The sequence below is a fragment of the Pinus tabuliformis genome, chromosome 4_2 (assembly GCF_031772625.1).
Source record: "Pinus tabuliformis cultivar Carrire ecotype Pingquan chromosome 4_2, CPIR1, whole genome shotgun sequence".
Classification (NCBI taxonomy): domain Eukaryota; kingdom Viridiplantae; phylum Streptophyta; class Pinopsida; order Pinales; family Pinaceae; genus Pinus; species Pinus tabuliformis.
The window spans coordinates 531,057,215-531,080,337 of record NC_142304.1 but is presented as its reverse complement, the minus strand read 5'-3'; the positions used below and the strand labels follow the sequence as shown (position 1 = coordinate 531,080,337).

At 36.1% G+C, this 23,123-nt stretch overlaps 2 pseudogenes; both read left to right on the top strand.

The window, feature by feature from the left end:
• Nucleotides 1-4,319, top strand: part of LOC149170365 (uncharacterized) — a 109,399-nt pseudogene extending 105,080 nt beyond the window's left edge.
• Nucleotides 4,320-4,476: 157 nt separating this feature from the next.
• Nucleotides 4,477-14,316, top strand: LOC149170364 (kinesin-like protein KIN-12B; annotated as a pseudogene).
• The last annotated feature ends 8,807 nt before the right edge of the window (nt 14,317-23,123 follow it).

Below are 23,123 nucleotides of genomic sequence, written 5' to 3'. Positions count from 1 at the left end.
TGGACTATTGCAGAGGTAAAATACATGTGTTTAAGCTACTTCTAAAAGAAAATATGAAAAAATCATCTTTTTGGTATTTTTGAGCAATTTTATGTAAAAATTGTTATGCATGAGTTTTAACTATTTTTTACTGTGCAGAGGTTTATTGGTGAAAGAAAATGGAGTGGGTGTTTGCAGGGGGTTAGGAGGGTATGGAGAGGACCTAAGGGGTCCCTAACACTGTTCTAGAGATTTCCACCACACTCAGATCTCGAAAAACTGCTCACGTTATCTTCTACAGGAGGCTGTAGGGGATCTACAAGAAATTCTATAGGAAGTTCTATAGGAACAGGCCGAAAGTGATTTTTTGAAGATTGATGGAGGAAAAACAATGGGGAAGTAGGAATGAAGGATGGATAAGGTTTTTAAGAGGTGTGGGACCTGGTTAATGAAGCTAAGGAGTGATGAAGATGGTTGGATTTGTTCAACGATGTAGAAAGCAACGTTGCACAAAAATATAGAAATTAGGGTTAGTTGGGAAAGTGTGGCGAATGAAGAGAAGAAATCTTGAGTGGGGGCTTGGAACAGGTTGCATGATGGAGGAAGGGTAGGTAAGTATGTATTACAGGTGTTCTGCACATTACTTTCCAAAAACTGATCCAAACAAAGACAAAAAAACATAGATCTATCTATGTTGACCTAATCTACTCTTAAAAACCAGAAATATGATGAATAGCAGTGTATAAACAGAAAATCATGCAAGAGAGCTATGGAAACTAAGCAAGAGTAGATCTGAACATGGAGACACAATTGATATCAACTTTTCCAATTCAAAATCTAACACTAGAAATTGCATTAGAAGGCAAAAACAGTGTTTTTGTGGCAGCAAGTGTACCTTGGTCTCAATTCATGATCCCAAGGAGGGAGAAATGAGATCAAGGACTACTTGGTAGCCTTTTTGTGGATCTCTTATGTTACCAAACTTTCAAATCAACCTGAATCATGAAAAACTATCTAAATCATCAAAAGCAACCTAAGAAATGAAGCAAGATTTTAACCTAAGTAACAGAAATTCGTCTATGAATGCAAGAAAAACACATAAAATTACACAATGGAGGTACTCGCACTTGGGTTGGGCCCATACCCAAGAGATACAGCCTCCTAAGAAAGATTAGAGCTAGCACAAAGCAAGATTCATCTTCATTGATCAAAAAATAATAGCTACATCCAAAATTGTCTACAAGAAGAAGCTCGAAAATATGTTGATACAAAGCTGCACTAATGTGTGAAAATAGAATAAGAAAATTGCTAAACTCCCAAGGCTTGAAGCCTTCCTATTTATCCATACGAGGACCCCCAACAGTTCTCCTTAACTTGAGGAGCTTGGCTGCCCAAAACTGCAGTTAATCAGCCACTTCACTAGACCTGCTCGGCTGCCCTTGAAATCATCTTTGGTGGGCTGTAGAACTTCGAGATGATGGTGGAGAACTCGAGGAAGGGGTCATTTAGTGTAGTAGAAATCCCTCCTACAAATCCTCAGCCTTGTTTCCTCGTATTTGGCTGCCAATCTACTCATAAATGCCTGATCTTGGTCCCAAAAATGTCCAAAAATCTGCAATAAGCACATATTAGACCTTGTGGTAAAGTGACTATTCCCATTCACACAATTAACATAAATATACTCAAAAGAATTCATAAAACTATGGAGAATGGTGGATTAAATGAGAATATTAAGCAAAATTATCCCATATAGTTACCCATTTCCGGGGCTCATCACGTGGTTCACTTTGTACTTTTTGGCATTGTTTCTACTACGCGCTTCCACAAAACTTGGATTATTACCCAAAATATAGCCAATTTCGGTTATGCCCAACAAGGGTCTTGCAAACAAGAGACTGGGTAGAGCAAGTATGAATTCTAAGAGATTTCACTCTAATAGTGTGTTTACATATGTATTATAATCTCGATGCAAGGTATCTTTAAGTTTTCAAGACTTCTCAATGAACCATGTATATGTGTGCCCATGTCTGAAAGAATAAAAAAAGAAGAATGGAAATTATATTGGAAAAGAGGAGTATATTTGTTTCAGATACATTAAGATGTATCTAATCATGGACAGGAAAGCATTGATTTCAAAACTCTATCAATCGATGAAAATATTTTCCCTTAGTTCTTATGGCACATAATGGTGATACTTTCCTGTCCATGAAAAAGAAGTTTTTCAAAATGTTTGAGCTAGTTTCTTTTGTTTTAATCAGACAAATGAAACTGGGTGGTTTACACCTTCAAGGAGTAGAGTTTCTTTTAAGTGTGAGCTATATCTCCAGAATCAGATGACATTTCCAACAAGAGAGTGAAATATTAATCACATTTCCTCAAATGGAAACCCAAATTATTTACATTTTCAAATTATCCAATTCTATATTTAGGACAATACCTTCAAGCCTAGAATGTGCATTATATGTTTTACGCCTTCCTTCGGTATCATTTTGTCTGAATTAGTTGTTCCAGTTTGAAGAACTAAATTTCTCCATTTCTGTCAAGCAAGAAGAGTGTGTTTGGAGTTCAGCTTAAGATCTAGCTTGAGAGGTTTCTTTGAGTTTTAGTGTGTTAAGTTATGGCATAAAAATTTACATTTTTAATGAAATATTTGGCATGCCACCCAATTCTATGGTTAGGGATATAATTTTAAGGGTAGAGATTTTCTTATATGTTTTCCTCCCTTCCTTTGGTATCTTTTTATAATAAGTAGAATCATGTAGAATTGAAGTACTACCATTTCTCCCTTTTACTCGAACAAAATATTGAAGATATAGTCTAGTAGATTTGAAGAACTTACATTTCTCAAACAAAAGTCTTGAAGATCAAGTCCAACATTTTGTACTATGTTTGGTTATGATGGTAAACTTCACATTTATAATTAAAAGGTTTCCAGGCATGGAATTTTCATTATTAATTTGTTTGAAGTAACAATGCATAATCAAATTGATTTTCCTTTTAATTCCTTTCTCATAAACATACATTTTTTTTCACAAGTACAACACTACATATTTCATATGAGGAATACACATTTATTGTGAATACTCTCAAATGTTTAATGTCAATACTATCAACCTATCATAAGCATACATATTTACAACCTATCATAAGCATACATAATTAAAAGTTGTTTTGTTTTTTACGGTGAACATTAAGTGGGCTAAGTAGTTTTAGGACTATTAGAATTAACCTTGTATACCTAGCTCGATCAGAGTGACAAAAACTGACAAGTGTGGCTAGGGAGCAGTTAAAGGAAGTTGGAAACATTAACCATTCATTGTCACAACTTGGTTATGCATTAATCATTGCCATTATACTTCCTTTTTCTATTTCCTTAGATTTTCTTAATCTGTATTTTTGATTCCTTTGCACAATTTCAGGAATTTAACTAAAATTATAGTAGAAGTTTCATAAACAAGAAATAAAAGACATATTCCATATCGTGATTCCTTCTTAACATTTTTATTGTGATAATATCTTGGTGGGAATTCCATTTTTGCCATGGTTTGTGCCATATCTCCAACAAAAAGGTTTGTCAATGCTTCATTCAAAAATTGCTAAGGTGAATTTGTGTAATATATCTCCAATAGAAAGAAAGGCAAGTATAAATTTTTAATATGTATGATCTCACATCATTCTTTGTTCACGAACTTGCAGTTGTAGAAGTGAGACATTAAGTACATTAAGATTTTATCAGGGAGACAAGGCTATAGAGAACAAGGTTGTTTTGAATGAGGAAACAAAAAATGACATTAATTCATTGCAGGTTCGGATACAAAAGCTGAAGGTACTTACATATTTGACTATATTCTATCGCAGAATATTTCTTGGCTATTTAATTTCTTTTATTTTAATGTGCAATAGGATGAGTTAATGAGGATGAAGTCAAAATATAACAACCAAGAAACCAATAGTGGTGGCTATTCTACATGCTAGAATGCTCATAGAATTTATAATATGTTGAGGTTGAGTCTTGGTCAGCCTCTCACACCCCACACATGGACACTAATAACGATGAAGGAATGGAGATACATGAGGATGCATTTGAAGCTTTATCTTCTGACACAACAATCTTATCATTGATTGATGAAGAATACACAAAGCACTCGAGGACCTCAAGCAGTTGCGAAAAGTAGGAAATTCAAAATGACTTGGATAGCTTTAATAGAGAAAATAATAGTGCTTCGGGTAAAATTAAGCCAAACAGTGATTTGTACCCTTCAAGAATAGATTTGGCAGTAGAAAGTAAAGAACACACTAATGAACTATCACTAGCGAGAGGTGAATATGGGAGAAAATGAAATTGGGACCAATTTAAGTGGTCAAATTAAGATGTCTGTTTCAAGGCTTTTGAAATTGTTGAGATCCAAGTAGTGAGTAAATCCTCTCAGCAGACTTCTAAGGAAATATCTTTGTTGAAACACAACATGGAGCATTCTGAATCCACAAAGGGGGGTAATGGATCTTCCGACGTTGAAAAAATCCCATAGTTGGCTATCTCAGAAATACATTATATATGGCATTGAATCTCATCCAAATAAAATTTTATCTACTTATCATTTAGATATTAAGGATGAGACGTCAATAACCAAAAGTTCGGGAAATTCATGTAATGATAAAACAAAGTGTGCATGTGATGCCTCTATTAGTGAAAACGGTATTATTCACAATATACCAAATGCCTTATCTCCCACTTTAAGCATTCTACACTCCCCTTCATCTTTCATTCTTCAGTCTCCACCACATAGTGTCTCCCCTCGGACTCATGAAGGTAGGAGGAGTGCGATCAAATCATTATGAAAGTCAAATTTATCTCCTCCAAATGAAGATACAAACTCTAGGTTGGGTTCATATACGTTGAACTTACACTTTTCTCAGTCTACAAGGAAGAGTACTCATCCTCTGTCCAACAAAATTGGCAATACAAGAACAGATAAATTGGTTGCTAGTCTCCAACATGACCTTCAAGTTTCTGATAGTTACCAACAAAATTCATCTTTAAGAAAATCTTATGTAAGATTCTCTTTCCAAACTTTAAACCTGGAGATACCACTTCTACTTCTTGAAAATTTTGATAAAAGTGTATAGACTTCTCCAAAGAAGGAATCCTCTACAACAACATCTTTAATGACATAGGTGTGTTCATCTTGGGCAAGACTTGATATAATTGAGGAAAACTACTTCAAGGAAAAAGAAGACATGCAAGATAAGTCCCAATGATAGTTAATGCCTCTTGAAAAATCGAGAGGCTCAAAAGGTCCTATGGCTGAGCTTAGTCAAGTAAGTATCTACATTGTGTAATTTGATGAAATGTCTTGTAGTAGTGACCGAGTGTTTTCTTACGAAGGAGAGTTTACTGACAAACTGATTTCATATAATTTGTTTATTATCTTATATTTTGTGAAATCAGGTAATGGAGGGGGTTTTGGCTGGGTCCATAAGAAGAGAAATGGCACTGGAAGAGGTTTGTAACAAGCAAGCTACATAAATTGAGCACCTTAATCATTTGGTATATATATATTTTTTGACAGAAATAAGAATTTTATTGAGTTTGAAACAAGGATTTACATGAAATTTAAAAGATGTATAACTATTGTTTTCATTTCATGAATGGAAATTAACAACATTATATTTGTCTTCACATATATTCAAAATTTACGAGATATCCTTTGATTTCTAGAGATTCGTAATACTTTGAAGTTCACACATATATTACTAACAAAACAGGAACATTTCTTACACAAAAAAAGAAATATAGTTTACACATATAAACTGTAAGTATATGCTGAAAATTTCCACAATTTTAGGCTTAGTTATACTAATAATTCAGCATTGCGTGCATGCTTTTGTGTTGTTTATCATTGTGTGCAAGTGACAAGTAGTCTTTTTTTTTTTCAAACTGATTCTTAAAATGGTGTGTCCTTTGAGGCATGTTTTTTAAAGCTTTAGTCTAGAAAGAATTACCAGACTGCTAGTTTCCACGTGGAACATCTTACGTTGAATTATATTTTATCTTGGTTTTTTTCATCCAACTGAAGAAAGTTGATCATAATTTTAGGAACGATAGGTATTTGTGTCTATGTCGTTGCATCCATATTTTCATTGCACCCATATTTGAATTCCCAATTATATTCTCTATAAAGATGCCATATTTTTTCATTGATTCTGATGGACATAACAGTCCCTTTAACCTAATTGTGATCATTCATTGGACATTTGTAAGGTTATCTTTTACATATCTTATTGTATCCACAATCTGATCTAATAGAGGTATGCTACACTGGATTAACATCTTTAGTTGGAGATTATTTGGAAGGTGATTTTTGAGTAAGGATACCATTATTATGTGTAGATCCCAAAACCATATGATTTGGATTGTTGTGAAGTTAAATAAGTATTCAGGTACTTCAATAATTTCCAAATATTATGCCATATTGTTTGTGCCATCTCCTGAATTCCAAGAGAATTTCTAGAGTATGGCTCCATCAGTGTCAAACATTTGACCACTAGATGATGAAGACACAACATTTCTTTTGACTTCATCAAAGAAGATAACAAAGCTTTACTGAGAGATTATCTAGACTTTTATACTTTTCCCAAAGATATTAAGATTAAATGAACATTTTTATGACTATTTCTTGCTTCTCATATTCTGATGTCCATTTTGCAAGCGGCCAGTCATTGATCCATTATTTCAATTTGGGTTTGAGCCTCTCAATGTACTTTATTATTTGATAATATTTCATAATCTATTCTCTGATTATTGCAACACATGGAACTTTTTAAGTGCTCAAATAAATGGGATTTTTTCTACTCAGCCAATACTTTCCACAAATAAAACCTAGGGATGTGGGGCAAAAGGGATTTTCTTATGGCCTTTGCTTTTAGGACTCTACAGTAGTTCTTATACCAGACAATAAAAACTTGATCCCAGCTAGATGTTCTAGAAGATATAGGGACATTTATCTTAGAGATAATAAAGTTCCATAATGAGATCATTAAAGGGAAGTCATGGAAAATATGGGTCATGGATACTTCATGATCTTTGCAATGAAACCACTAGGATGGAGAAAGTGTACAATTTTTGAACTATTTCTCAACAATTAACAACTTCGTATGCATTTTGAGGTATAATAAAAATACATTTGGAGAAAGAGCTTGTTCCACATGATTGAAACACATAGAATCCAGAAGTAGGTTGCCTCAAAATAGTAAGGTGACTTGCTTTAGAGTGTATTATGATTTTGTTTCCCTATGAGGGGTATTTCTATTTTGTAAAAGCAGTTGGAGGTTTTCTTCCTCTAGACCCTAAGGATCATGGCATATTGGGACATGTTACCCACCCACATGTATGGGTAACCATATGGGAATTTTTTTCTTCTATGATGTAATTTTCTAGCCAACTATCACAAATTATTTATTATATGTTATCTTTTTCTTTCCATTTGTTTTCACAAATTATCTACAACTTGAGATTTTTAGCAGGTAACTTAGTTGGCATGATTATGCGTAAGCTTTTCCTGAAGGTTGAATACTAAGTGCATAAGATGTTCTTTTCTATGGTGATGTTTTTTTTTTTTTTATATAGGTCATTTGGACACATAGTGACCATTATTGTTCAACTGAATAAAACTTGTTTGAGTTTCTTTCTTTTCTGGGGAAAAATGCCATTGACATTGATGATGTTGAGGTATATGTCTTAAAAATCCTTTATAGTCTACTTTATTTTATATTCCATTTTTCATCGTCTTTCATGTATTATATTTTTCATTGTATCTTCTTTTAGTTCTAGAAGAGGATCTCAGTATTGATGTTAAGAAGGAGGAATTGAAGAAAGAGGAAAATAATAACACTGGAGCGACAAATGCAAAAAGAGAGAGAAGAGAATCGGTCTAGTGATACCCTTAAATACAATATCTCACATGAGACACACACATAAGGGCTGATGGTTAAGTCTTTAGAGTTGGTTAATTCACTTGCAATGCCTTGGAAACACAATGATAATATTTTGAAGTGATGAAACAATATTTCATATGCAAATTGTTGTAACAGCCCCAGTTAAAAATTCATGTAAAAAAATATAAGAGCGAGGTCATGGGACACATATTCAATCTTGAATGTTGGGAAAAACATCCTAGTAGGTGTTCATTTGGTTTATTATCGCTGAAGGAAATTGTCAAAAGCATTGGCAAAGGAATTTTAAAAGGAAAGATGCATTAATTTAAATTTATTTATGAAAAATAAAGGAAAATAAAGAAAAGGAAGGTGAAAGGTCATAGGTTTGCATGAGAGGGAAATTGAAGGAAGTAGTGGAAAATGAAGAAACTAGATGCCTCAATGATAAAAATGATTCATAGGAAAAGTTCACAAACTTTTGTTAGTTCATTCTTTGGCAATCTCATTCAATTCTCTCTCTTATACTCTTGGACACTTAGAGTTTTCTTGGAGAACTCTTGGAGGAATGTGGCATACTCGGGATTTGGAGCATGAAATCAAAGGAAGTAGGAAATCACAAGAGCACAATGGGATCAAAAACTATAATGTGTTTTCTTTGCAAGTATCAAGTTGCATGTATGATTTCCTTGCTAGTTTTGGCATAAATGGCACATGCATAAGATTTCCTGGTTATGATTTGTCATCGACATTGAGGACTTCCTGGATTGATAGTGGTTTTACCTAGACGTACCATTTCCTAGATAAACATGGTGTTATGGGTTTATTTCCTTTTGTTTTCTATTTGTTTCTCATGTTCCTCATGGTTCTGGGTTGAGTTATTAGTTCTTGGAGCCTTGGTTGGACTAATGCTATGGAAGCTCTATAACATCTTGGGTTGAGTTACTAGTCATGGAAGCCTTGGTTGGAAAAACACTCTCGATCCCTTGGTGGGTTGAGTTACTAGTCTTGGAGGCTCTGGCTGGAAAAATTCTCTAGAGTCCGAAAGTAGCTATACATTGAGTTACTATTCCTAGAAGCCTTGGTTAGAACAAATGATTTGGAGCCCTTCACATCTTGGGTAGAGACCGATGTTGTGATGGTTAGTGATGTCCAACGATTAGGTGGAATCACTAGTTAATGGTTGAGGTGGCGTGACCTATGGAATTCTTGGCTTGGTTTTCTTGGTTTATTCAATTAGATCCCACAGTGATCCCCCATTCATGCTTGGAATACGGTGCGAGGGTTATTGGATGAAAGAGAGATTTGGTTTAGCCCAATCTATGGTTAGGTGGTACTTGGAAGTCCCTAAATTGGTTGAATTTTAAAAATTTAATAAGATCACATTTCTCCTTATATTTTATGAGTTAGTGTACTTGTTATTATGTGGCTTTAATGGTTTTTCTATCACTGATATTATTCTAGTTATATCCTCATTATAAGCATGGTTTCATGACAGATTATAGTTATGGCCCTTAACATATTATAACTGGTAAATGAATGACTATTGAATGCATGACCTAATACATGTTATTGTTGCTATTATGAGAAGGTACTAGACCTTCTTGGTGATTTTTATATAAGTAACATACCCTTATTTTTAGATATGCAATTATAACATGTATATTACATGTGTACAATGTGTTTCACGAAATGTTTGTCATGGTTAGGCTTCGTTACGTCAAGTCCTTGATCAAGTTTTATGTTAGAGACTCTGTCTTAGTATCATTCATTTTCTTGGAATTTATCATCAAGTTCTGGGCATTGGTCTGGAGACTAGCCCTGAAAAATGGCTTAAATCTCATAGTCTCAGGCACAAAACTGGCTGAAAAAGACTACAATCTCTCCTTTGATGGCTTGTGGGAGTGACTGGAGGGTTTCAGTTGCTTCGAGGCCTTGTCAATGGAGTGGCTGGGGGTTTATTTTAATGATAGACGAGGTTAACTTAGGGGTTGGTTACATGGAGTGGTTGGTTAGCCCCTAGGGGTAGCTTCTGAGGATGGTCAATTTAGTATTGTTTTTGTCAATTCCACTCTCTTAACTATACATGGGGAGTTGAATCATGTCATAGTAAATCTTCATCTCATATTTACCCCATTCAAATGGTTAGTTTGGGTAAGTGTGGGAGGATGGTATTATAGATTCGTATCGGAGCATGGTTCAACCCTTACCATGGATGGGTGGAATGTGTTTGGCATTCATGTGTGAAGGATGAATATGTTCTTGTCGTGTATGCATGGTGGTAGTAATTTTTATAGTTGTGTTTCCATGTAGGACTTGATTATGTTTTTGTTGGGATGTGTTTGCCATGAATGCATGTCGGTTTCATATGCATTTGTTATTCCTGTTAGTGTCTATTGTTTTTATGCATGCATTGTCATGGTTATAGTTATGCATGTATAATAGGTCAAACAAGCATTGTGAGGTCATTGTATGTAGTTTGTGCCATCATGATGCTAATGGGTGTTATGATGCTAATGTGTTGGTTGAGATAGAGAAGGATATGTAGATCATCAAAATGAGTTACAACACTAGACCATGGGGTAAGAGAAAATCATCATACAGGTTTCTGTGGTGGGTATGTAGGTATGTTAGTTAATTGGTGTTATAAGAAGTAGGGTTATGTACATGATTGTCAGTCTATGGTTGTTGCAGTTACATGTATGATAGATTTTAGTTAATTAGTGTGATCATATGTACATGTGTCGGTTAGTAATGGAGGATAGTAACTTTTTGTTATATGCATTTTGGTCATATGCATGATGGTTATGGTCATTGTACTTAAGATATTGCTGTTATACATATCGTGCTAGTTTGGATTGGTCTATGCAGATGATTTTGGTTATGATACTCAGGTATGATTCAATATAATTGTGTTATAATGTTGCACTAATCTGGATTGACTTATGTAGATGTGATAGCCTCCCCTTATATACATGAAGGTATGAGTTTGATTATGTCGTCTATTTGGTGTTTGAGTGTTTGATTATGTCATATATTTGGTTGGTATGTTTACATGTTGTTTGAATGTTTTATTAATTTCATGATATGAGTATGTGCCTATAAGATTGCTTGAAGGAATGATCTTGTTTTAAAATGGTTGTACTAACACAATATGTGCTGAGGCAGTTGATATGTACTTGAGTGTAAGTGGGTGCTAGTTGTAGTATTGTGATTAATGAATATGAGTTTATTGTTAATTAGTACATGGTTGTTAGTATTGGAAAAGGTTTATTTCAAATTAATATATACAATGTCTTCATCTTTGGAACATTTGACTCACATGTGTGAACAATAGCAGGGAAACATGTTTGGTATTAGCGTGACAAGGTAATAGTTGATTTGTTTATATAAATAACAGTTGGGTGATGTGATAGTACAAAATAAGATTCAATTGCAACAAGGAAAGGTGAAATAAAGGAATTGGGTGAGAATTCCTTTGGCTATGTTTGGAAACTACAATTCGAAATGAATGAGTACTTTGAATGAATACAGGAAGTCTTCTTAACCTAGATTTTGTCTGACATTATATGGATATATGATATATTCCTAAACATGCATTTGATAGGTATAACAACAAGTTTTTAGTTATGGCTAGATTTGTCAAGGGAATGGAGTTCTTTGAGAGATGATATATGTATGAGTTCAGTTACACATCAACATGCTAAGGTAACTGATATGTTGTTATATTTACTTATACATTACCAGTTGTGTGTTTATGGAAGTATGATGTAGGGGATTACATGGAAAAAGAGATTTTCATGCAATCTTAAAGAAGGCTCAGGTTGATCTTTCCCTTAGAAGCATTTGGAACCTATGGTGAATTGAGTCATTGTGTTTCTTTCTAGTTTTGTGCTTTCAATCTTTTGTGATTTGTTTTTTCTTGATTTGTAGTTTTGTTTATGTCTAGTCTATGGCCATACCACTTTGTTTGTGGTGTCATATCGTTATTGGCTTTTCATGGGTTTCTTCTTTTTTGTTTCTTGTTCCTTCCTTTTGTGTTTTGAGGGTATTGGGAATTGGTTGGAATGGAGGATGTTAATTGAGCTTGGGGAGAGCTTAATGAAACCCAATAGGTAATGTAAGACCCAGATGAACCTCGATGCATGTATAAGGGCAGTTGAAAGCAAGAGTATGACAACTAGTTCGATTGGTTAGGTCCATTGAGGTAAATGGGTGGTGGAAGTATAGTCATAAGAAAAGTAATCAGGAAATTTAAAGTAAATGGATTTGATGCATCATATGCCTTGGATAAGTTGGGAACTGTTATTCTCAATGTTGTGCATGGATAAAGGGGGTTCTCTTAACCTCGACCTCATGATATCTGGTAATTATGTTGTGATAATGATTATGTTGATGTCCTATATGTATACATGTATGTATTTATGTCATTGCCTAACAAGGACGTCAGAGATCATGATCATTTTATGCTAATGTTTATATGTATGTATGTCATTGTCTGATAGGGTCGTCAAGGATCATGCTTATGGAGGAATGATTCATTTATGTAGGTGAATGGCATGAAGATGTTCTTGGTCTTATGAGGAATCAAGTGGGAAGAGTAGCCCTGACAAATATACGAGGTCAATATCATATGGTTATGAATTGATATTATATGATTATTATATGTCTATGTTTATGTTATGGAAATGCTATGTTGAGGGATACATCAGTGGAATGAAAGTATTGTGCTTTGCGACATGCTGAGATAAGACATGATACGACACTAGAAGCAAGGTTGCTTGGTAAGGATAGTGAGGTCTTAGGATGTGCATTACTGGTGTTGTGTACATGTAGCATATGTAGTATTGTGTACATCTAGTTTTCGGTGCCTATAGTATATATGGTGTTGCGTGCATATTGCATATGCGGTGCTGAGTATAGATGATGTTATATACATGTTGTATATGTGGTGCTATGTACATGTTTGCATGTTTGCATGTTTTACATGTGGGGCTATGTACATATGGTGTTTTATGCATGATTGTACACGTGGTGTTGTGTGCATGTGGTGTTGTGTACATGTCAGGCATGTGGTGTGATGTACATGTGACGATGTGTACATTTTGTGCAGTTGGTGTCATGTACATGTGATGTGTACATGTTGTGGAAGTGATGTTGTGTACAGTTGGTACTATGTACATGTTGTACATGCTAGGTTGTGTACATGTGGTACTATGTATGTTCATTGTGTATTTGTGGTGGCATGACATGTGTATTCATTATGTTGTACTCTATGTATGTATAGGTATTGTGTTGTGATGTACATTGGGTGTAGAATGTTGGGTTGTGTTATATTCTTTCCACGAATAGAACCCCTTGTACATTGCATCGGGTGCTGCCGGGGGGTCACAGGGGGGCAGTAGCTCCCCCATGCACGAGGTCTGGGGAAGCGCCATGGGAAATTTTTTTTGGACCCCATATTAGGTGGGCAGACCTACCTATGGTTTTGTGCATGGATTTCACACATGGTTTTAGGCACAATGGTTTTCAGTCCATGGTATTTTGTAGATCCAATCAAGGGAACTACAATTATGTTCTAATCTAGGGTTAATGGATTGGGGTTTATGGATGCCTCAACATGTATATATGTATTGTAGCATTGTAAGGAACATAATGAAAAATCAATCTGGTAGTCCCGATTTTAGGATCCAAGGGAAAATATTTGTGTATATTTTTTATGTGTTATGTTCTCACAATTGTTTATTTTCTGTTTTTAGAATTTGTATGCGGGTAATTTCTGTACAGTGCTAAAACCTACAGTGTAGGTGTATGTGTTGTATTGTACACCGAGTGTAGCTGTATGTGTTTGGTGTATGTCGGGTGTAGGTTCTTGTATTGTGTGATGTTGTATGTTTTGTGTATATGTACATGATTAAAGATAAGAAAATGAATTGTATGCTTGCCAGGTGTGGAAACCAAATTCAGTGTGTGTATGGAAAGGACAAAGGTAGAAGTAAAGGACTGCAAAGAGGAAAAGTATCAATATTTTATTCAGTTTTATCATGCATGTGATCTATGATTCTCATTTATGATGGTTACATGTGATCTATGATTATCGTTTATGATCATTTCATTTGATTCATGATTTTGATTTATGATGGTTATGGTTGAGCTAACTGGATGGGATATATTTGTACATGATGATTTGATCAAACGACTAGTTTGACTTATTTTGACAGGAAGTAGATAGAATTGTAAGTGTACCTTATTGATGGGCCACCAATGAGGTATTAATTATATTTATTTCAAATAATTTTGAATCTAATGGGAATTATGTGCTTGGTACAGGAAATCATTGAAATGCTCATTTTGTGCGGTTTAAAGTTACTGCAAAAATTAACAACAACAATGGAAAGGAATTAGAATAGGAAGTAGTATGCTAGTAAAGCATTCAGGAGCAAGGCCATTTTCAGACACTGGTACCCAATAGTGTCCATTTATTGCAATGAGCATGTTATGAATGGTATGATGGTTTTAACACAAGGGTATGCCTTGGTTTTGGACTTTTGGTGGTAGGAAAACTTGCCAAGGGAGGGGTTGTTCGAGGGAATATGTGGCAGATAAGGGGATGCCCACAAAACTTGGAAGGTGTGTGATTACATGGAAAGGGGTGACTAGATTTCCTGAGGGACTGTGTCACAGAGAAGGAAGGTCGGTGATAGATTTGTTTTGGTCATTATCATTTCCAGATGGAATAACATGTGCATTGGGAGTGTGCCCTACAACAATGAACTAGTAACTATTCACTGAGAGGACAAGTGGCATGGGATTGTGGCGCTAGACATTAGATGCATCTTTGGTCTTGGCATTGGATTATGGACTTCCTGGGAAGGAGATGAATCCTAGTACTAATTTTGAGGGTCGAGGTGTGAGCCTTTAGAGTCCCTTGTTGCTGAAGTGGGAAAAATATCCTTTTATTTGATGGTTAGAGAAAATGTGCATGTGTGCATGTGTGTATATGTGTATATTATTTGAAGGACTGTATCAAGTTGTGTTATAAATCTCCATAGACAGTATGGTTATATTTTGGTTGAAGAAAATTTGCATGAGTGTATATGTGGTTGTTATTGTAAATACCATAATGAGTTGTGTTATAAATCTCCAATAAGTGGTATGCTTCTCATGTTTTCAATAGTGGTTATTGTAAATACTACAACGAGTTATGTTATAGAGCTTCACGGGAAGTATTTTTAGTTTTCAGCAGTCTTGTTGGTTATAGTTGTTAGTGAACACCTGGATGGTCTTCCCCCAATGGGGAGGGTTTTGTAATAGGCTTGGTTAAAAAATCATGTAAGAAAATATAAGACCAAGGTCATGGGACACATATTCCAAGCTAAATGTTGGGAAAAACATCCTAGTGGGTGTTCATTTGGTTTATTATGGCTAAAGGAAATTGTAAAAATAATTTGAAAAGGAAAGAGGCATTAATTTCCATTTATTTATGAAAATAAAGGAAAATGGGAGAAAAGGAAGGTGAAAGGTCACAGGTTTGCATGAGAGGGAAATTGAAGGAAAATAATGGAAAATGAAGAAAATAGAAGCCTTAATGATAAAAATGCTTCTTAGGATTGGTCCACTGGATTTTTTTAGTTCATTCTTTGGCACTCTCCTTCTATTATCTCTCTCATACTCTTGGATACTTAAAGTTTTCTTGGATAAATCTTGGAAGAGTGTGGCATACTTGGGATTTGTAGCAAGAAGAAAAACGAAAAGTAGGAAATTGCAAGAGGACAGCGAGATCAACAACTACAATGGGATCGCTTTGCAGGTATTGTGTTGCATGTATGATTTTATTGCTAGTTTTGGCATGCATGGCACATGCATGTGGTTTACTGGTTATGATGTGTCATTGGCATGGAGGATCACCTGGATTGACAGTGGTTTTTCCTAGTCTTTCCATTTCCTAGATAGCATGGTGTTGTGAGTTTCTTTCCTTTTGTTTTTTGGTTGGTTGTCATATTCCTTATGGTTGTGGGCTGAGTTATTAGTTCCTTAAGCCTTGGTTGGATAAGCACTCTAGAAGCCTTGTAACAACCTAGGTTGAGTTACTAGTCCTGAAAGCCTTGGTTGGAAAAATGTTCTAGAGCCCTTGGTGGGTTGAGTTACTAGTCCTGGGAGCCCTAGTTGGGAAAATTCTCTAGAGCTCGGTAGAAGATGCGGGTTGAGTTACTAGTCCTAGAAGCCTTGGTTGGAACAAATGCTCTAGGGCCCTAGACAACTTGGGTAGAGACCGGTCTTATGATGGTTAATGTTGTCTGACTACGAGGTGGAATCACCAGTTGAAGTTTAAGGTGGTGTGGCCTTTGGAAGCATTTATTGGGTTGTGTTATATTCTTTCCACGACTAGCGATGGGGTTATATGGGGGGCGAGAGCCCCTCATGAGGAGTTTCCTACATGGATTTCTCACATGGTTTTGGGTGCGATGGTTTTCGGTCCATGGTATTATGTAGATCGGGTCAAGGGGGACTACGGTTATGTTCTAATCTACGGTTAATGGATTAGGGTTTATGGGTGCTTCGACCTGTATATATATGTATTGTAACATTGAAGGGAATAATAATGAAAAATCAATATGGTAGTCTTGGTTTTGGGATCCAGGGGAAAATCTCTGTGTAATTTGTTTTATGTGTTAATCTCTCGCCATTTTTTTTTTTTTTCTAGAATTCATATGCAGGTAAGTTTTGTACGGGGTTGAAACCTACATTTGGTACCAAAGCTTTTTTGGCTTCAAGGGGGTGCCTTTGTTGTTGAGGGGTTTCGCTCAGGCCTGTGGTAGACCCTGTTCCGTGGGAGATCTACGAGATTGATTCTTTTGGTGAAATAACATGGCAGCAGTGGAAAGATAGAGATCGAGAAATTTAATGGTCAGAGTTTTGAGTTGTGGAAACTCGATATGGAGGACCTGCTGGTGGACAAAGATCAGTGGATCATAGTAGATTTGGGTACTAAACCAACAAGAGTGTCTGATGAAGAATGGAAGAAGTTGGATCGAAAGGCAAAGAGCATAATACGATTGTGTGTCTCAGGTTCAGTATTGCTGAATGTATCATGGGAAGCTGTGATGAAAGATTTGTGGGAAAGTCAGGGACTTTGTACTAATCTAAGTCTCTAGTGAATAAATTGTTCCTATGAAAAACGCCATATAAACTAAGGATGAAAGATGGAGACTCAGTGACAGAGCATTTGAATGCATTTAATACTGTGGTAAGCCAATTATTATCTATTGATATTAAAATTTTAGATGAAGGTAAGTGCATCAGTTTGTTGTTATCTCTACGAAATTCGTGGGATAGTCTGGCTATTGCAATAGGTAGCAATACAACTACCTTGTAGTTTGATGAAATAGTCTCATCCTTGCTGATGGAGGAGATGAGATGGAAAAATATGGAGAGCCTAAATGGTGATGTATTGTCTGTACAAGGATGGTCCTATAACATAAACAAAAACAAGTCCTTGAGTGGGAGACATAAATCTAGAGGGAGATCTAAATTTGCAAGAAAATTTGTAAAGGTGTGCTGGAAATGCAAAAAGGAAGGGCACTACCAAAGTAATTGTAAATCTAAAAATCCTAATAAAGGAAAGATATCTGATGATGCTCCTTCTTCAGAGGCAAAAACTAGCTCAAATGAAGGTGGGGATGTGTACTTGGCTTATTCTTCAAGTATACATGTAGATCATGAGGCATGGTTGATTGACTCAGGTGCATCCTTTCACTTCACTCCCCATAGAGAGTGGTTCTGTGAGTATGAGAAATATGATGGTGGTGATGTCTTCTTGGGGGATGACAGGAAGGTTAGAATCGTTGGTCGCAAAAAATTAACTTTGAAGTTGCAAGGTGGAAGGATTAGAACACTTCTTGGTGTTCTGCATATTCTTTCATTAGCGAGAAATCTTCTTTTTGTAAGCAAGCTGGATGACGTAGGTATAAAAATAGTTTTCGAAAAAGATACCGGCAAGATGGTTAGTGGAGTGCTAGTATTGATGGGGGGAGCTTGGATTGGAACTCTGTACAAGCCGCTAGGTAGCACTATTATTGATGGGTGCAATAGTTCTATGGTTCCTGAAAGTGAAGCATAAAATCTAGTGGTCTTTGGAGAAAAGACCATGCTATGGCATCAAAGGCTTGGACATATTGGAGAGAAGGGACTTCAAATACTTCATGGTAAAGGTATGGTAGAAGGTACGACTAATAGCTCTCTGGATTTTGATTTCTATGAAAATTGTGTATGTGGGAAGCAAAATCGGGTGAGTTTCCCCTCTGGTGGTAAGACGGTGAAACATATATTAGAGCTTTTGCATAGTGATGTGTTTGGAGTTGTGGTTCCATCATTGGGTAATTCTATTTACTATGTATCATTTATAGATGACTTCTCAAGGAATACATGGATATATTTCCTCAAGAAGAATATGACGTCTTTGATAGGTTTAAAGAATTTAAGGCTTTGGTGGAAAACCAGATAGAGAAGAAGATAAAGGTGTTGAGGAAAGATAACAGTGGAGAGTTTTGTAAGAAGGAATTTGACGAATCCTGTAAAAAGTGTAGTATAGCATGACAGAAGACTACTCCATACACACCTAAGCAAAATGGAGTTGTAGAAAGAATAAACAAGATGTTGATGGAAAGGGAAAGAAGCATGCTCAGTGGTGATAGGTTAGGACAAGAAGTATGGGCAGAGGTGGTGGATACAACATGCTACATGGTCAACAGATCACCTTCATCAGCGTTGGAGGATAAGACTCCACAAGAGGTATGGACTGGTAAGAAACACTCTCTTTCACATATGCGGGTATTTAGATGTGATGCATATGTACATGTTCCAAAGGAGAAAAGAACAAAGTTGGATAGTAAATCTGAAAAGTGCATCTTTATTGGGTATAAGGATGGTTTAAAGGGTTATAATCTTTGGAACCAACTAACAAGGAAGGTTGTGTACAACCAAGATGTGGTGTTCATAGAGGTGAAAGATGTTATTAAACATGAAGTCCAACCAAAGGAACCTAAGAACATAGAGTTTGAGCTTAAGGAGGAAGAATAAGACTCTACAACAAAAGAGGAATTGGAAGATGAAGAGCCACAAACTCTGGTTGTAAGAAGATGAGTTCGAGAAAGAAGATAGCCAGAAAGGTATAGTCCATCTAATTTTAGTTCAAATTTTGGTTTATCTATTACCGATGATGATCCCAGAACTGTGAAGGAAGCAGTAGATTTAGAGGATGGAAAAATCTCGAAAGAGGCCATGGTTGATGAAATGGCATCTTTGCACAAAAATGAGCCTTGGGATCTGGTGGAGTTGCCGGCTCGAAGGAAACCCATTGGTAGCAAATGGGTGTTCAAGAAGAAAATGAATGCAGAAGAAAATGTGGAGAAATACAAAGATTGGTTGGTAGAAAAAGGTTATTCCCAAGTGCCGGGAATTTATTTTTGTGATATTTGTTCTCCTATTGCCAAGGTAGCTTCTATTAGGTTACTTTTATATGTTGCTACTGCTTTTGATTTTGAGGTAGAAAAGATGTATGTGAAGACAACATTTCTTCATAGGGATCTGGAAGAAGTGATCTACATGAAGTAACCTGAAGGCTATGCATTGAAGGGTAAGAAAGAACTGGTATGCACGTTAAAAAAGTCTATGTATGGGTTAAAACAATCAGCAAGGATGTGTTATCAAAAATTTGATACGTTTATATGGGGACATGGCTTCACCAGAAGCAAGGCAGATCATTGTATGTATTTTAAATTAATTGGTGACTGTGTTATTTATCTGGTATTGTATGTGGATGATATGTTGTTGGTTGGAAATGAAAAATAAACTATTGAGGATTTGAAGACCTAATTGTCCTCCAAATTTGACATGAAAGATCTTGGTGATTCAAACTATATTTTGGGCATGGAAGTTAAAAGAGATTGGGCAAAGAGGAAGCTCTGGTTAAACCAGAGGAAGTATGTCGAGACAATACTGAAAAGGTTTAATATGTAGGATAGTAAAGTGGTGAAGCTTCCTATTCCTGTAGGTGTAAAGTTATCTGTTGAATAGTGTCCCAAGACACAAGAAGAGGAAGAGTACATGTCCCATGTTCCATATGCAAGTGCAGTCGGTAGCTTGATGTATGCGATGGTCTGTACTAGACCAAACATTGCAAATGCAGTAGGAGTATTGAGTAGTCTTATGTTAAAACCAAGGAAGGAGCATTGGACAACAGTGAAGTGAGTTTTCAGGTACATGAGTGGTGCTAGTGATTATGGTTTGTGCTACGAAGAAAGACTAGGTTTGGACAGAGTTTTGGACATCCATGGCTTTGTTGATGCAGACTGGGTTAGAGATCTAGAACAGAGAAGATCTACAAGTGGGTATGTGTTTAACCTCTTTAGAGGTGTAGTTAGTTGGATGAGTAAGAGACAATCTGTAGTGGCACTGTCAACTGCAGAGGCAAAATGCATGACAACCACTCATGCAAGCAAGTAAGTAGTTTGGTTGCAGAGATTGTGTTCAAGTATGGGGTTAGTACAATGAGCTATAAGGATAGGTTGTGACAACCAAAGTGCAATTTTCTTGGAAAATAACCCTGCTTATCATTCAAATACAACGCACATTGATGTTCAGTATCACTTTGTGAGGGACATGATAGAAGACAGAAAGGTCTTGTTGATAAAGGTGGACACTTTGAAGAATACTGCACATGCATTGACAAAATTTGTGAGCTTTGAGAAGTTGTCTTGGTGTAGAGAAATAATGGGCATTGTAGGGCTGGATAAATGACTAAGCTTTGTTGTGGACCCCCGAGGAAAGAAAACAACAAGTGGGAGAATGTTGGGTTGTGTTAAACTCTTTCCAGGACTAGCGAGAGTGACAACCCCCCTGTGAGGGATTTTGTGCATGGATTCCCCACATGGTTTTGGGCGTGATGGTTTTCAGTCCATTGTATTGTGTAGATCCTGTCAAGGGAACTACGATTATGTTCTAATCCAGGGTTAATGCATTAGGGTTTATGGATGCTTCATCATGTATATATACGTATTGTAACATTGAAAGGAATAATAATGAAAAATCAATCTGGTAGTCCCGATTTTGGGATCCAGTGGAAAAAATCTTTTTGTATATTTGTTTTATGTGTTATGCTCTTGCCATTGTATATTTTCTGTTTTTAGAATTTTTATGCGGGTAATTTTTGTACGAGGTTGAAACCTACAGCTTTAGCTTGATTTTCTTGGTCTATTCCATGAGATCCTAGACATTCATGCTTGGAATATGGTGTGGGTTTCATTGGCAGAAAGAGAGATTGGGTTCAACCCAATCTATGGTCAGGTGGTACATGGAAGTCCCTGACTTGTTTGGATATTTCATATGTTAATAAGAGCTCCTTCCCCTTGTATTTTATGAGTAAATGTACTTTTTATTATGTTGCTTTAATGGTTGTTCTATCATTGATATTATTCTGGTTATATGCCGGTTATAAGCATGGTTTCATGACATATTATAGTTATGGCTCTTAACATATTTTGATTGGTAAATGAATGGTTATTGAATTGATGACCTAATAGATGTTATTGCAATTATTATGGGAAGGCACTAGACCTTCTTGGTGATTTTTAGGTAAGTATCATACCCTTATGTTTAGATATGCATTTATATCCTGTAGATTATATGTGCACAATGTGTTCGTGTAGAACTTCTTCTACAAATCAGCTCGCTCTGATACCATGTAGAAATTTTGAATAATATAACACCTATTCACAGAGATTATCCTCATTATACACTATTTGTGGAATGCATGCATAATACATAATCTCCCTACTATTGATCATAAATTTGCGGAATTAAAAACAATCGCATGCGCACATTGAAACATCAATCACACATATCAACACAGTATGTAATGGGGAAAGCATATAGCTGAAAACCCCCAACTATCTGTATATTATAATGATAGCAAACATGTAACAATATGTAGTACAATACTCCTCACAAGTAATTAGTACTATCTCCACATGTTACACACAAACTAGCTTAGATCTGAACAAGTCATGGGTTCAAATCTCCTCCACTGTTTGCCTGCCTCTACTACGCAATCCAAGTTGAGAATAGGTCTTATCCAAGTTCGAATTCCATTTTCTTGTACTGTGCAATCGTCATTGGCAATCTCAATCAATGATTGTGAAAATCTCATGCACAACTATAGTCACAACTGATAGTACTCTCACCCTTTCACCCACCTCTAACACTTGTCTCCAATGAACTGTCCATGCATTGAGTTAACTGATGTATTATTTAGTTGATTTATGAGTTAATAATTAGTGAATTAAATAAGTAATTCACATCACTCATCACTAGTGTATTTGGTAGTTAGACTAAATACAACTAGATCAACTAAGTCAAATTGAACACAACTCCATCAACTCCTCAATCAACTCCACCAAATTCAATCACTTGAGTTCTAACTGAAGTCCATCATGCAATAGCTCAACTAACCCATAGGAAAAGTGTATTTCCTTCTGGTAGTTGCATGTGCCACATCCGTAGCTCGAACTGAAGTGCTACAAGAGGATAAGATAATGTTTATAGTCCAAATATTATTAAGAGCTAATAATCTTCAACTGTTCTATTTTTAGACTAGAAGTCTAAAAATAGACTCTGCCCATATGTCTAAAAATAGAAGTCCATCTATTTTCACTAACATGACCAATCATCCATAAATAGCATCCTACAACTCATAGACTTTGCGCCAAAAGTAGCCTGCGGGCCCACTTAGTGAAGGTGACTTCTTTTCACTAAGCTCCATCATCTTGTTGCATTTTCAACACTCCCTCTCAACAAGATATGGATTATCTGCAACCCCTATCCTGCCTCTGTGGTATTCGAATTTTCTCCTGGTGAGTGCCTTCATCAAGATATCAACATCCTGATCCTCCGTGGGAATGTATGAAAGTAACATGATTCTCCGCTGCACACAATCTCTGATATGATGGTACCTGATGCCAATGTGCTTGGATCTATCATGAAATACTGGATTAGCCGAGAGTTTAATGCAACGCTAGTTATCATAGTAAATCACAGTAGGATCCAAGTGTGACCCAAACAGCCCGACCAGGATCTTCCTCATCCATATAGCCTTGCATGTAGCCAAACTTGCTGCCATATACTCGGCCTCTGCTGAACTGCGTGCCACGAATCTC